Source organism: Condylostylus longicornis, unplaced genomic scaffold, assembly GCF_029603195.1.
Source record: "Condylostylus longicornis isolate FDR11 unplaced genomic scaffold, ASM2960319v2 ptg000048l, whole genome shotgun sequence".
NCBI classification, from domain to species: Eukaryota; Metazoa; Arthropoda; class Insecta; order Diptera; family Dolichopodidae; genus Condylostylus; species Condylostylus longicornis.
This window is the reverse complement of record NW_026578017.1, coordinates 13397117-13414809: the sequence shown is the minus strand read 5'-3', so window position 1 is coordinate 13414809 and position 17693 is coordinate 13397117. Positions and strand designations below refer to the sequence as shown.

The 17693-nt window shown below is 21.2% G+C and overlaps 1 protein-coding gene across 5 annotated transcripts in view; it reads left to right on the top strand.

Moving 5' to 3' along the window:
* The window catches only part of LOC129610751 (putative uncharacterized protein DDB_G0282133), a 49712-nt gene that overhangs the window by 7564 nt on the left and 24455 nt on the right, over nucleotides 1-17693 (top strand). The window contains exon 1 of one of the 5 annotated variants that reach the window (XM_055523440.1): nucleotides 5307-5513. The exons of the other annotated variants lie outside the window; for them this stretch is intronic. The gene's annotated coding sequence lies outside the window, so the exon portion shown is untranslated. Of the gene's footprint in view, nucleotides 1-5306; nucleotides 5514-17693 lie in introns of those variants that run through there. 5 annotated transcript variants of the gene reach the window in all.

Genomic DNA, 17693 nt, shown 5'->3' with positions numbered 1-17693 from the left:
TATGTAGATTTCTTTACAGAGAGTACGTTCATTATAAATATTGTAATTTTCTTTGTGAAAATTTTATCTTTTGAATGTAACTCATTCCTTTCATTAGTTGCATTTTATATAAATAAATGTAAAGTGTATTTACTTTAAAGATAATTTTTTTATAAAAGAAACATTCATTTTATTAAAAATAATTCAATATAATTTACAATAATAAAAAGTTAAAAAGTATAGAATGGAAAATCATATCAAAGTTAAGTTGTTGTAGTTTTATAAATAATTTTTATCTTTTTTTCTTAAAATTCAACATTAATAGCATTGACCCATTTCAATTTAATTGAAAGTTGTCTATATATACACAGTTGCAAATATGTATTTATGTACAACATTTTGCTTTTGAATAATTTTCTAGAGAATAAAAGATTCTTCTTCATTGAATATATAATTTTCTTTTTCATATATGCATATATATTATATATATATATATATATATATAAAATATATTTATATAAATGAATTTTAATTTTAGTTCAACATTATTATATAAACATGGTTAAAATTCAATTCAAAACTTATGCTATATTAATTTAAAATGAATGAATGAATGAGTGACTCTATAATTATTTTAAATGTTATACAAGAAATATTTTGTTGTAGGTCATTTTATATAAAAATTATTAGGATTTCATTTTATTATTAAAATTTTATTTTTTTTTTTAATATAATACAAAAGCTTAGAATCAAGGTCGTTTAAAAGTTAAGATTTCATATTGTATGCAAATATATGAGATTTTAAATGTAAAAAATAAGGAAAAATAACCTCAATTAATCTACTAACCCTCTTTTTTCAAAATCTTAAGCTTCCCATTTTTTTTTTTTTGTATATTTCAACAATATTACAAAAGTAAAAGCTATATTTTTGTTCTTGAATTCTTTAATATATAACGATCTTGTACAAGAAACAATAATAACATATGTATATAAAGGAAATAATTTATATGGCATTTAAAACAATTGAAATAGACTCAATGTTGAAATGTTATAAAGATTTTTTTTTTTTGGACATGATTTAATTTAAAAAAATGAGGACATAAAGTCTTGTTTCTCATAAGAAGGATATATTGTACATATAATATGGACATGTACTCGTTTTGAAATTTTTTGATAATCTTAACCATAATTGAATTCCATTATATTTTTGTAGATCACTCGGCCAATTTAATTTTGTCATATAATACAATAAAGTATTTATAATATTTTTTTTTTCAAATGTAAGTACTAATTAAAAAGCAACATATTGTGGCGGAATAATATAATAATATACTTTGTTATATAGTTTTTGATTTTTGCCTAAAATGGATATGTGTTATATAAATATATATTTTGGGAAATTGGAAATAGAATTAAATAAGGACTTGTGTGTAGGAACCACAATATTGAATTAATATTATATTGTTACCAATATTGTCAAGCACTTTTTTCAAGTTAAACAATTGACTCTATAATATATAATATTAATATATAATTTTAATATGACTCAAGGCGCATTATATCGTGTAGAGAAAACCTCATTTTCACAAAATAAAAGCAATTCAGAGAAATAATGCAATGGAATGCATGTTTAATTATAAAAAAAAATTAAAAAAGAATCCCACTTAAAATATGTTTGAGCTCGTTTCCTCATTATTCCTGACAAAAACAAACAATTAAAAAATAAAATAATATTATTGTGTTTTTTTTAGGAGCTCTACATGTTTTGTGAATATTAAAAATGAAGTCATCAAATATTTAGTATCTTTTGTTCTGATTTTTGCATTCTTAGCATCTGAGTATTACGAAGTAAATTCCTCAAATATTAATTTTGAATGTATAGTGTTTTATTTAACAATAAATAAATATTTATATGGCAATTTATTCATTATTCTCTAATTATTTTTTTTAAATAATGCAAATAAGTAATTGTATTTAAGGCAATTAAGATTCACTTTAACTACGATTTGAATTTTAAATTGGTATTGATCTGGGAGACTTTCGATAGTTAGTTCTAACTTGGGTCTTAAAACACGTTCGATAATAAGCACGTTCGATAAATCTAAACTGAAAAATTTGCAAAAATAGCATGTTCAGTACCGAAAAAATTGTACAAATTGGAAGAAGAGCACAATAGAAAAATAGTTACTGAAGAATTTTTTTACTTTTTTATAATTAATTACTTCAAGATATTATAAAAAATTTGCAGAAGTAAAAAATTTAGTTTCTGCAGATTTGTAAGTAAAACGATTACTAAGATTTAATTTAGAACTTTCCTGTACCTTACTAAAATATCCGTTTCTTTCATCCTATTAAAAAAATTCAACATGTCACTTTATTTAACGAAAGGAATTTATTTTCACTTTATTTAACGAAAGGAAATTATTGCAATGTATAAAAAAGAGAAAATTGCAAAAACACGTGTTCATTTTTCTCTAGAATATTAATAATGTTACAACCGTGTAGTCGAAAAAATTAGTTGTTTTTCTCCTTGAAAATTTCTATGACGATTTTGATAATTGCTTAGTTCATAATGTATATGTATATATGTATTTCGGTTTTTTTTTTTGCAAAACTAATTATGTCATTATACTCATTATTATCGTTTTAAGCCAATAAAAAATTAAATAGCATTTCTGAATATTCAAACAATTTACAGTGTAACAATAATATGGATATACTATGGTATGTGTGACTCCAAAAACTGAGCACTCAAAAAAATGTATGTATGTACATTGTTTTGAATTATATATCATGCTATATGTATAAGAATGTATAGTACAAATATGTTTTGCTAATTAAACTCTATACTGCTTACTTAGTCAAGAGATATTAACTCCTTATAATTAAAGCAAAATTATTAGAGTACGTAAAAATTTCTCTATATTTTTGTATTTGTGTTGTACCACTATACGCCTTCTTCTATACCCTAAATTACAAAATAATTTAATAAATTATAGAATTTATGATAGATTATAATATGAAATATTTTTCTTGCTACTTTTCTATTTTCTATCTCGTTCTATTCTTGTATTTTTCTTAAAAATCATCGTCAAGTTAACAGTATTTGTATGAATGTATGTATATGTACGAGGTATTCTTTACTATCATCATTATGAAAGATATAAACAAGAATTTTCCTTTTTTTTTAAATTCCTCTTTCTGGTTTATATTTTTGTTGCCTGCTATTTTTCAATATTTTTTTGAACATACTTACTTATTATTATTTTGAATATTTTTTTTTTTTGGATGTGTTGCGAAAATGTTGCGACTTAAAGGATTCATGTTGATTTTATTCTTTTCCTCTTTTTTCCTACACGGATTTTCCACATTCTTTTTTCGGTATAATTTTCTTCTTTATTTAACATTTACCACAATATATACACATTTTTTTTAAATTGTATAATAATAAATTTCTATATAAGTGGTTATATAATATAAGTATATATATGTACCAAATAAATATATTAAATAAAATAATGTAAACTTATATACAAATATATAATGTTGTACCCGTAAAAGTATACTAAAATATTTTGTTTAGCATTGTTAAAAATAAATAAATAATTCGTTTAGTCGTAATACTGGAGTGAAATTTTGTTAAGATGAAAAAAATCACTTACTTAATAACACAATCCTGTATTTGGACCTTAATAAAAATTCTTTCGCACATAAGAAGCTTTAAAATTATTAATTAAGTCTGAAATTTTAGGACAAACATGAAAATTTGTTGTAAATACTGAGGGTTCTTTTTTTTAAATTGAGTATAAAGTGTTACTTATGTATGTAAAGCAGTAGAGCTACCGTTACGAGTAATGTAACACTAAACGAAAAACGTTCACAAAACAATTTTTTATTTTACATTTTTTATTTTAAATGCATAAGACTTAAATAAATTTCTTAAGAATGTTGTTTGCTGAAATTTTAATTTTTTTGTAATTAGTTTCTTTTTTAATTGAAATTTTTTCTAAATTCAATTAAAATTTTGGAAGTATTTTATTAGATTCGCATTCCTGGTAAACGATTTTAATGATTTGTTCTTACCTGAGGGCAAATTAATTGTACTTAGAAGAAGAAAGCTTATAAAAATAGTTTAAAAAATAATAAAAAGAAAATTATTTTTTCGTATTTAAATTATCTAGTAAAAATTTCATAATTTAAATTTTTAATATTTTGAATTCAAACAAAATTAATTCCTTGGATGCCAAACCAAAATCAAAAGTACTCAAAAAAATTTAGAATTATTTACTTTTTAACCACAAAATTTGATATTTTGGTATTCTTTCGGTGATTATATTATTATACACAATACCTACATAATAATATTTATAAACAAAAATATTATACAATTCACACTAATACTAATACAAAAAGCTTTCGAACATGCGTTATTATAAAATTTATTTGCAATGCTAGTAGCGTTTCACAAAAAAATAAACTAGCAAAATATAAAATCACAGTATAAACAGCAATACAAAAAAATAACTGAACACAAATAAACAAAAATAAAAAAAGGTTCCGTATTTTAAGTTAGGAAGCTTATTAGTCAGTTACCATTCTACAATTTTAATGAAAAAATGTTTCGGGAAATTTTTATAAATATTAATAATAATAATAACAATAAGAAAAAGAAGAAGAGTAATAGAACAAAAAATAATGAAAAAGAAAGAGAAAAACTATAAAAATAAGAAGCAAAATAGAAAATAAGAATTTTTAAAGGAAAATGAAAATAAAATAACGGAATTATATTATTATTACATTTTTTTTTTCGTTATAACAATAAAAATAATAATAAAAGAACAAGAGAGAAAAAAAAAGAAATTTTTTAGTGCTATATAGCAGTTACAATAATAACGATAATAATAACCCTTATCTTTTAAGATTTGTGTGTTTTACTAGTTTTTGTTTTTGTTTTTTTAATTTTGTATTACATTCTTTTTGGTTTCTTGTATTTATTCTACATTTCTATACATAAGTTTTTTATTGTTCATTCTTAGTTTTTCAAGTCTTTTTTTTCATTTTTCATTAAAGTACTTTAAAGTTATTTTATTTCATAGTTAAATATATATACATACATATAAACATAAATATAATTATTGTACATTTTATTGTACACAGAGTGTGTCTAATAAATTCCTAGACTGTGGTTAAAAAATCAAAATATTAAAACAAATAAAATAAAAAATCAAAACTTTTCATATTTTCTTTGAGGATTAATAAATATTAAGAGCATTATAAAATATTTTTGATTTAATGAAATTTTCTAAAAATCTAATATACTATAACATGTTTTTTTTTTTAAATGAAAATATTAAAGTACTCTAAGTACTCTTAAGCTCTAAGTCTGATAACTTTTTCTAAACATAAAGTTGTGTTTAAAATATTAAGTGAAAATGCGTGTGTGTATATGCATGCTTATACATTGGTAAAAAAACATGTGCAATAATACAATTGTTAAATATATAAGTTGTCTTCAGTTATCAAAAAATTTAGTGGTAAGTTTTAGGATATAATTGTTTTCATAAATTATAATAAAGTACTCAATATCGTATAGAATAAAATTTGTATGTGTCTAGTCTAGGCTATTCACGAAAACAATACAAAATTTTGCATTAAAATATAAAATTTGTAAACTGAAAAGATTCAATATTAATTTGGTAATTGTATAAATACGAATATTAGGCTTATACGAATAATAAATGGAGTATTATTTGGATTACTTGAAATTACGAAATTTCGGTTTTATGTTTGAATATTTTTTTTGTCGTTTCCATTTTTAAATGATAAAAAATTTTCGACATTATAATGTTAAAAATTCAGTTAAATAGTATTATGGAATTATGCATTATATTTTGTTATACACATTTTATGAACATATTTCTTTTTCAACTAACAGCTTCTGATTACAAAATTGATTTGTAACCCTCTTAATTGAAATTAAATTTTAATTATAAAAATAAGATTATAAAAATTATAAAAGTTTATATGAAAATTAAAACGTCTGAATCTACTGTTATATACAGTACAAATTGCATTAATTGTACAAAACTCGAATGGCTATACTGTATGGGTTATGGCACTGTTCTGTATCGTTAAATACCATACGCAATTTTAGCTAAAGAAAAAAGTTTAAAATTTCGATAATCATGCAATAAAAATTTTTTTTTTGTATATCACATTATAATATTTCAATATAGGCTTATGTTTTTATATTGCATAAGGTTTAAACGAAATTTTTTTTCATAAATAAGTAGCTTATATTTCACATACGTTCAATACATGCGTTCGTTTTTTTCACAATAAAACTGCTAACGTAGTTACAATTTCGTCAACAATTAAATTTTTGTTTCCTGTTTTAGTTCGTTCGTATTATTTGAAATCAGTTTTGTGTACGTAAATATCCAATTCCGTATTTAATTTTTTTTCTTCTACAAATTATTTCAAAATTATTAAAATAATTACTCCAGTACTATATATATTATATAGCAAAACACATGTAGTTTAAAATTTTACGTACCTACTTGTGCTAATTAATTATAATATTGTAAATAATATAAGAAACTTATTGAAAACTGTAAAATTTCAATATAATAATTCAATATAACTTAAGAAATAATATAAAATTTCTCGTGTTTAATCATAATGCGTGTCTTATATTTCAAAAACTTTATTTCAATCGAAATTAATAAATGAATGATTTATTTTAAAAGTATGACATAAATCCATTCATCCAAAAATGAAAAACATATTGCTCCGTTTTGGTTTAAGTAGCCAAAAATTTGGTTAACTAGTTATTTATTAATTATTTTCTTATTCAACAACATAAATTTCAATTGCAATTATTCGCATTATCATTTCCTTTGAAATAAAAGAGTTTTTTAAAAAAAAGCCAATGGATTTAGGTCGAAATAAATCAGCCAATAAATGAAGTTATGCAAAACGTGGAAATCCTAATTTTAATTTACTTATACAATTAAATTTAAAAAATCTATTAGGCACACTGTATATACTATACTTACATTTAATAAATATTATACGTGTATTAAATAATTATATACTTGGAAATTTGTTTTTTGTACTTTTAAACTATATAAGAAGAAAACAACATCTTCAAAAGAAGAAAGAGATTGTTCATAATATTGCTTTGCTTTTCACTTTGTGTATATATACTTGTATATTATAATGTTTATTATATTATATTGTACTTGTAAAATATGATAAATACATAATAATATAGTAGAATATGTATATACAAAGAAACATATTGTAATTTATATATTAGTATATACATATATACATTTGTACATATATGTATATTATATAGTACATATTGTTTCCACTTATCTTATATTTTAGTGTTTAGTGGTTGTTAAAGAAAAAAAACTTTTCAGTTTTTTTGTTTTTTGTATCACTGATGAAAAATGAACATTAGAAAACACAAGCGTTAAGTAAACTTATTAAAAAAAATGCTTAAAAAGTTTTTAAAAAACAAAAATATACACACATAGGTGGTTAAAGGAAAAAAAAAAAGTTTTTTTTTTTAAAGAACATTTTTTAAGTTTTATTTTGGCTCTTATATAAGTGAATATACACACATTTTTGTATTGAGTAATAATGAAATGTATGGAGAGAAAAAAGCATTCCGATGAGAAACTTCAATAAACTTTGAAAATATTTTTATGTACTTTAAGGTTACCATAACCACTTATTTGTATTAAATATGCATGAATATTGAAATATAATTTTACATTTACAATTGAAATACATTTTATATACAGCATAGTTGTATGTACACTTATAATCGGAAAAGGAAAAAGAAAATAAATTTATAAAAATTTAGATTGCTTTAAAATTGTTATTCCTGGAAAATATAAAAGTTTTTTCTTAAAACACAAGTGATATTATAATTATAAAAAAGTTCTGTTTTTTATATTTTTTTTTTTTTTTTGGAAAACTTCACCTATTTTGCAGTATTTTGGTACATGATTTTTAAGGATTAAAAACGGAAACGAAAAAAAAATTTAAGGAGGAGATAAAAGGTTTTGCAAAAAAACAAAAAAAAAAAAAAATATTGTGCAAAATATAAGATTGAAACGTGACAAATGTAAATTTAAATATATTGTTGTTATTTTTTTTTTGTTTGTACAATTGTACCCTTTAATTTATTTTATTCTTCGTTCTTTTTTGCTTTGAAATAAAAAGTTGTTCTTCCTAAATTTATTTGAATCATTAAAAATATTTTCAAAAGTACATTCAGATTACAAGTGACAAAATATACAAATTGTATATAATATATTTAAATGATATTAATATTCATATATACAAAAGTATTTGCAAAAATATAAAATATTTTTATAGTTTAAGTTATAAAAATTTCATTCATATAATAAAATAATGTGAATATAATATTATTAATAAATAATTTAATATAATATTAAATCATAAATAAATTTTTACTCTTATTATATAGAAAAAAAATTTTTATATACATATGTGTACAATTGAATAATAATATGTACCTATGATATGTCTATATATGTATACATAATACATTAATGGCAAATTTATTATAAGAAATTAATATTTATTAAATATAATCTTATATACATCCCTTGTGTTATAGGAATATAATATATATCTGATGAAATGTTATTAAAATTTGATATGACTTTAATATTATAAAAATTATGTGTAAATAAAATGATAAAGTATATAAACATACATACATTTACATAATATATGTACTGTATATATAATATTGAAATATAAAGACTTTAACTATAAAATATTGTGTTCTATAAATATATAACTCTTATATTTTGTATATACAAAAATATATAAATGTAATTGTTGGTACAATAATAATACATAAAACAAAGATATTTAAACTATACAAGAACATTATATAGCAAATATATAAAAATATACTTCAATGTAAAAACATATGTATAGAAATGTATATATTGCATAGCACTTAGTATATAAAGAGTAAAAGGTATGTACATATTTATTAAAATATTTCAGTATGTATGTATGTAAATATTTAAGATATTTTGTTAAAATTTTGATATCATATTTCAAAAAATTTAATTTTCTTGATTTCTTGATGAATTTGTTTTTTTTTTTTGTTGTATATTTTAAAAATTTATTTTGTGAAATATTTAAATATGAAGTGTTTATAGCACTTACATATTATTATATGTCTATATATTATAAATATTATATTTTATAATATTGCGTATTTTAATTATAAGGTTTTAATTACACGTTCCTAAAATTTTGCCAGAGTAAAATTTTTGATATTGGATAATTTTATATATCCGTATCAATGTAGGTATTTTTATTTTATTTGACTATATTTTTGTTAATGTTATTTAAAAAATTAAAAATATATTTTTTTTTGTATGTATGTTCATATATAACAGATATATATATGTATATATATATATGTATAATATATGTTATAATATATGTTATAATATATGTTATAATATATATGATATATATAATATATCATATATATATAACATATAAATTAATGATATGTTATTTTATAAATCTTATAAAAATTTTAATAGGATAATAATGATTTTTTATGGCAAATAAAAGAATTAGTATAGAAAAGAAATATTTTTATTAAATAAAAAAATATAAAATAAAATTTTTATGTTTCTTCCTTAAAAATGCAAATTTTTGGCATATTAATATTATTCATAATGGCCAAACGAAAGGAATATTATAAATTCTATAATCGAAGCAAAGTCAAAAAAATGTAAAACAATGCCAGACTGTTAAGCCAGCTTCTCAAATTAACTGTTATTTCAAAAAGGGTTCTCATTAACTTTTATAATAGTTTTTGCCCTAAGTAACATTGAATTTTAAAATAATTTATCACTTTAAGATTTCTCCTAAAAATAGGCAAAAATCTCCTTAATATAGTACATATTTATTACAATTGTAATAATAAGAGATTTTCATAAATGCAACACTGCAATACGTAATGGGTATGCTATATATACTTTTGACTATTCTATAAAAAATATCTATAAATCATATATTATATGACTTAACTGCGCTAGTCATAATTTTGTTATATTGTGGGAATTTAACAATGTTTATGAACAAACTTGATTGGCAAAAATTTGTTTATGAACATAAATATTTCACATGGAAAGGTCTTATATTTTAAAAAATACATATAATGTTGATTTTTTTTAACTTAAAATTGTTAAAACTTTGAACCTTACCTTGTCCAATGAAATAATACACTATTTTACAAACCATGAATTTGATCAAGCTCATTTTCATATCTTATGATATAATTATATATCCTATTATTCAATTTGTGTTGGTGTTTAGTCTTGCAAGTATATATTTGCTTTATAAATTTTATTAGCTCTCTATATTAGTTTCTTCATTGTGGTTTTATTATGATTTCGTATAATTAAATGAGAACTATTTATTTCATTTTTGATTTATATTGATTTTTCGAATTTATTTCTGTTACCCATCTTGAGGGCGTAAATTAAAAAATAATTTTCGTCAGTGATCAAACTGAATCAAAAAATTGGACTATACTCTAATTTAAGATTGATTTTCATTTTTAGATGTTTGCAATAAAAATTGTCATAAGTGTTGTCTTATCATTTAATTATGCTGTTATATATTGGAAATAAAGCATAATTTATTTAGTATTTTTTAGTTTACATATTTAGTTTTTAAATGTTTTTCATCATACTTTATTTTTATTAAATTTCTTTTAAAACGATAGATATAATCTTAAAGCGTATATACTTACAGATATAGTATTGAAATTCTTAAAATTTAAAAACAACTTGATTATAAAATTTAATAATATATTGATTACAGTTTTGATTTTATGCTATGCTATTATATATCATACAATTTTAGTACATATAACAAGTAAATATAAAATACTTTCGGTTATACACTTATATCTAGACACAATATTTGTATTTACATATGTATGTTTACTTATGTATGTACATAAATACATAATATATTATAGCAAATTATTAAAACAACTTTCTAAAATTTAAATTACATACCTATATAAATAATTAATTATAAATATGAAAGGTTTTTTATACAAAAGGTTTTGTAATTTAATTATCTTTTTATTGGATCAGATTTTATTGGATTAAGTTTTAAATAAATTGAAAAATTAATTTTAATTTAGTTTATATTATATTTTATGCTATAATTTATTTTTATCTAATTTCCATAATAAAAAATGTCTACTCTTTATTTATAAATTATATTGTCTGTAGATAGGGTGCCTAAAGCTGAATCTGATTGAAATAACTAAAGAGATTTTTGATCCATTTTTATATGGCATTCTCTCTCATATATCCAGCCTAAGCGTTATGAGTAAAACTGTGGTTTCATAAGTGTTTTTACTTATAATATTTTGTAAAAAGTTGTTTGTTCTTGGATTAAATTGAAAATCTGTCATAAAGTTCAAGATTGAGAACTTAGGATTATATTATATTTCATAGGGGATGGCAAATGTGTCGGAAATATTCGTAAACAATAAAGAAAAGAAAAAACAAAAAAAAATAATATTTTAATTTTTTAATTTTCATAAATTCAGAAAAAAAAAAATCCAGCTTAAAAAACTAATTGGAAAAAAACATTTGAAGATCAATCAAAATGCACACTTAATTACTAGTGTAAATTTTCCAAGAGAAAAACTGTTTTAAAACTCAAGAGCCAGGAAAAATAATTCCCAAATAATTTTTTATCCCGGTTCTACTGTATATCATTACTATGTAGACAGCCGCTTTATGCTAATAAAAAACTGATGCAATATTCCAGATCTTATTAACTAAGAGTTTTCAAATTTAGCTAAAAATATATAAGACAATTAAAATAGACAATTATATGTCTATTAATATTACGTTTATCATTATAAATTTAAATTTTAATTAATTTTATATTAAAAGATCAATTTATATTTGAAGCTGAAACATTAACAAATTGTAAGACATTATGATATAAAGATATATAAGGACATTAAGTATTTAATCTAAAAATTCAATACATTGACTATAATTTTAAATATTTTAATAAATGTAGTATAATATCTAAATTTTCCTATACACATATAATTATTTATATATTAGACTTATACAACAACTACGTTTCTACTATAGAAATATAAAAAAGAACGAGGTTTTTGATTCTAACATGTAAAGTACATTTTCAATTGCCTCATTTTAAGCTGGTTTAGTCGATGGTCCCGTCGAATTCTTGAAAACATATGTAGATATAATTAAATAAATCATTTAATAAGTAAGTTATCATGTCCGACTATTTTCACGCTAATTTAAGTTTAAATTTAGTAGCACGAAATTTTCCAAATAGTTGCAGGGGTTATGTGTTAATTTCTTATTACTCGGATGCATAATTTGAGTTTAAAGTTAAGTAAAAGACAAAATGTATCATTTTGTTAAAAGGTCTTTAAAGGTAAATATATACCAAAATATGATAATTAAATTAAAAATTTGCAAATGCAAGAAGATCTACTATAAAAGCATTAGGAAATAAATTTTACAAAAGTAATAAAAAGTCTAAAATGTATGATTACATTTTAAAATCAAATACTATTTTATATATTTCAGAATTAAATTTTTAAATAATTTGAAAAACAATTGAATCAGAGAAAATTTTCATTTACTTTTAATGTAATTGAATGAAGTTGAACCCTATGCCTCATTTTACTCTACATTAACAATACATACTTCACATCACTATAGACAAATATATGTAATTTAATGTAGATATATATATATATATATATATATATATATGTTACTTGTAAATTGTTATTTTGCTCAATTTCAGCCATTTAATTCAATTGCCATAACTATATCTACTCTATATTTCTATGTATAGATTTTGATATTTTTATGGGGAGTTTTGATTTCTTATTGTACTTATTATTTTCTCTTTATTGTTTCCTGTATATAAGTATGTGTTTTTAATATTCTAAGTAAAATTATTGTTGGGAAAGGTATTCATTGTATATAGAAGTATTCATTTATATATATATACCTATATATATTGTTAAGCATTCAAAGTAAATGTTTTGTTTCAAATATAACCTTTTAAATAGATAAGAATTTATTAATTTTGAGATGTTGATAAGTAACGATAAATAAGGTGTACTTTTTATTCGAAAATTAAAATGAGAAAATCTTGTACAATATTCGAGATACTATATACATATTACATACTTGGTTTTCATTTTTCATGAAATGTATAGGTACTCGCTGTGTGTATAGGTATATGTATACCTTAAGCATACAAATACTTAATAATTGTTTGTATAGACAAGAATTGCTAGTAATACTCGTAATAATAAAAAAATTTGTTATTTTTAAAATGTTTTTGTTTTTTTTTTTGTTTAAATATTGAACGAATTTTCAATTTAAAATGGAGAAATTTAAATTTTGAAGATGATTTTAAGAAAAAAAATTAAATTTTAAAGTAATTTTCAATTATGTAAATTGTGTAATATTTTTATGGTTATTTAATTGATAATAAAAATTTGTACTTTAATTTAATGGCAAAATCTTTGAAAATTTTTTTTTGTTAGAATATTAAATAGATCTTACAAATGTTAGAAAACAGGATTTATATATAAATATATATATTAAAATTATATAGAAATTTTTATGGTAATGGTCTAATGTGAATTTATTTTGATTTTTCATAGATTCAATGTAAAAATAAGTTTACTCCTATATTATTTACTAAATAGGATGTAGCTCCATAATGCATTATTGCTCAGAATTTAGAAAATCAAAAAATTTTTGTGGCTTATTCGACAACAAATTGAAATTTGGCAGATCTATTTATTTTTACAACAAGCATGTCCTTTCAAAGACAGGTTTTGAGTAACTTTTTGTACTGGAAAGTATTTTGTAAGACTTTTGTATGTAATAAAAGGTAAAGTTTATATTAGAATACCGCGTATCGTTGTAAAAGATCGTTCTAATTTCTAGTAATTTACACTAAAATAGGAACAATTTAAAAAAAGAATGCCAAAACATTTTAAAAAATTTGTTGATAATTGTGATACAATTCATTCTCGTAATGCTTACTTATAATATACCTACTGCTACAAAAGTAAAAATGAAAAAGTTAATGTAGACTTAACGTTAACGTTCTGGTTAAACTTAACTGCTCTACTTTGTATGATTATTTCCCTTTTACGTGCTAAAGAACTCCGTAAATCTTAAAAGGCTGCTATATATGTAATTATTCTGTCTAAAATTTTCCATAAAATATATTCATAATGAATTTTTATATGCCCAATAAATGAAAAATTTTCAACTTTCTAATATGTATCTATATATATATAAAATTTCTCTTTTATGTTTCAGACTTAGAATGCGTAGGTAATTTTAAATGTGTAGGATTCACAAAATTAGAAAATGTATATAAGAAAAAAATATATTCTTTGTGAAAGTTATGGTGCATTAAAATGACAAAAGCATATCCTAGATAATATCCTTTAACAGTAGGTGCCTTCAGACTGGATAAATTTCAAATATATTTTGATATTTTTATTAAAACAAAAACATTGTGGTAACACACGCATTGTTTTTTCTTGTTTTGTAAAGGTATTTACTTTTTGTGTATATGTATTTATTTATTATAGTAATATTCGAATTTTCGGAATAAATTTGTTTTGCAAAAGTTACACTTGAATAAACAAAAGTCGTGATATGAATCTCAATTAATGACAAATCGAATTAAAGGTCAGTAAGGCGTTATTATTTAAATACAAGTATAAATTATATAGAAATCTCTGTTGGTCTCAAGGGATTTACCACAGGTGAAGTAAATAATGAACATTTTTTTTGAGAAGTCCTTGGATATTTTTAAAAATTTTCTTTTGCAAATGTATAAATATTCTATATAAAGCTATTTAATGGAATATCTTTATGTAAATCTGTAAATCTTTCTTGTAGCTGTGTTATTTTTATTTTGGTTTTATATTTCTTATTGTGTATCTTTATCAAAAATCACTAAGAGATTACAAGAAAAGTCAGCATTTTTTATTTATGAAATTTATTTATAAAGAATAATCTTTATTTAAAAAATATTTTTGATGCTTTATTTAAAAATATTTTTGATAATGCTTGTCACCGGTCAGATATTCTTCCTATGTAAATTTAAATATTCTATGTACATATATTTCCAAAAATTTGAAATTCTGAATCTATATATAGCAACCGCCTGAGCATAAAGATGTAAGCAAAATTCATTAGAAACTTTTTACTAGAATTAATTTATATTGAATTTTGTAATACTCGTATTGTGTAAATGTTCTACTGTATTTATATACTTGTATATACTAGAATATTTGTGCGTGTTCATGAATTGTAACGAAGAGAAGGAGAAAACGGTGACCCACGCACCCTGCTCATATTCGTCGCTGGCGAACTCCAGTCAGAGGTTTTCTTGGGTTTAAGTTATATCAGTGGACTATAAGAAAAAGAGATCCGGCTGTATCTTCACGGATCTAAGTGACCTAACTATACGCTTTAGGGGATTGCGTTAACCAAACCAAACCTAACTTTGATTTGTATACATTAATAAAATGTCCATATATGCATATTAGTAAAATTGTTTTTGTTAAAATTGACGTTTTAATCCATACAATTTTGAAGCTTATCGCGAAACGTTAACAATAATTTTAACAAAATTAAAAATTTTCATTGCACTGTAAAACTGGACTTAAGAAGTTTTTCTTGCAATATGGACTTATTGAATATTTTTGAATTTCTTCTTGTCGGAGAAATAGAATGGTACCAAAAATGGGTACGAATGGGTAAGAAAAATTTGAACTATTTGTTATTTAATATAAATGAAGAATTTATTTCATTAGAAAAGCTATAAATCAAATTGTTTGAGTAATTTTCAAAGTTTAATTTTCTACTTATATGCATGCATACATAAACATACATACATAGATCATATCAAAAATTCTTAGCATAGAAAAAAAAATTATTATTATAAATTAAAAAGTTAAATCCGAAGTGACATTTTTTGAAGCTGTCTAATTTTAATTAAAAATTTTTAATTAATTTCTGTTTTGAAAAAATTTAAATTACTTGATTAATAGTGTAATTATTTATTCAAAGCTTAAAAGGTCTGAGACTTACCGCGATGATTATATTAAAAATTTACATGATTTTGCCAAGTTATGAAATTTTTTATGAAAATTTCATTTGAATTTAATATTAAATTTTGATTAAATATTATTTAAATAGGCAATTAAATCTCTATGTAAAAGAAATATTTAAGAATTTTACTTCTATTTAAATATTGAGATATTAATTAATATTTGAAAGAAATAATTGAAATATTTTACAAGTAAACTTTTTTTTTAAATTTTGAGTTTGAAAAATGCCTTTTTTCATAAGCAAATTTATTCTATAATTAATCATTCTGTTTTATAAAATATCCTTTTAATTTTGAGCCCATTGACGATTTACATAATTAACAGACGATATTATGCGCGTAATTTAATTAAATCAAACAATCAAACACAATTAAAATGTAATTGACATGCCAATTTACATACATGATAAACAGATATGCGTGTGTATGTATATATGTATAAAATATGTATTTATGCATACTCTATCTATTTAATATAATTAAGGATCAAATTTCTGATCATAATTTCATTTTTATTTTGTGTAGGCATATACCATTAATAATATGAACTATCCATTGATTTGCCAATAAACAAAAAATTTGATAACTCATTCACTAGGGATTTGCTTTTATTTTAATCATTCCTTCAAAAATCCTTTTAGTTTTTTTTTGTCGTTAACATACAGGATGTTGTATTTGTAGACAGTATTTTTAAATAACTATGTATGAATAAAAAATCAATTATGTATGTATTTATTTATATGTGTATATTCCTAGTGGGTGTACACTAATAAATATTTAAAAATTAAATTATCTTTTTATATGTACTTAAAATGAAAATAAAGTCTTGTGGTTGGAGGGTGACTGTATTTTATTATTTCCGGAGGGTTATTTTTCAGTACATATATTTCCTTAAAATTTAAAAATTTGAAAACATAATTTTTTTTTTTTACAAAAAATTAAGCAAAATTTTTTTAACCCTATACCGCAGCATAATAATAATTTTTTTTTTTTTTTGATAAGTACATAATTAATATACTTGTATGTACTGAAATATAACGGAAAATAAATAATTTTTCTTTTAAGTACATAATATAACTTTTAATAAAACCACAAAAATAATTTATTTATATATAGGGAATAACACATACATAATTACCCAAATAATTTATTTAAATCTATTTATATGACTGTCATTTTAATGTGTTTCGTATATATGTTCATATTTATATAAATTTGTGTTTAAGGAAATATGTACATACATACATAAATTTGTAAAAAAATCGGTGGATTATTGAGCTTAAGTGGTTATTATAATGAAAATAATGTTCTATTGAAACTTTTTTTTTATAATATTTTATTGCATATGCTTAGGAGGAGATTAAAAACAATATTTTGGGAAAAAGGAATTAATTCAACTGTTTGAAATTAGTGGATTTTCCGTCGAGAAGACGATTAGCGTTATGTATATGTGCTTT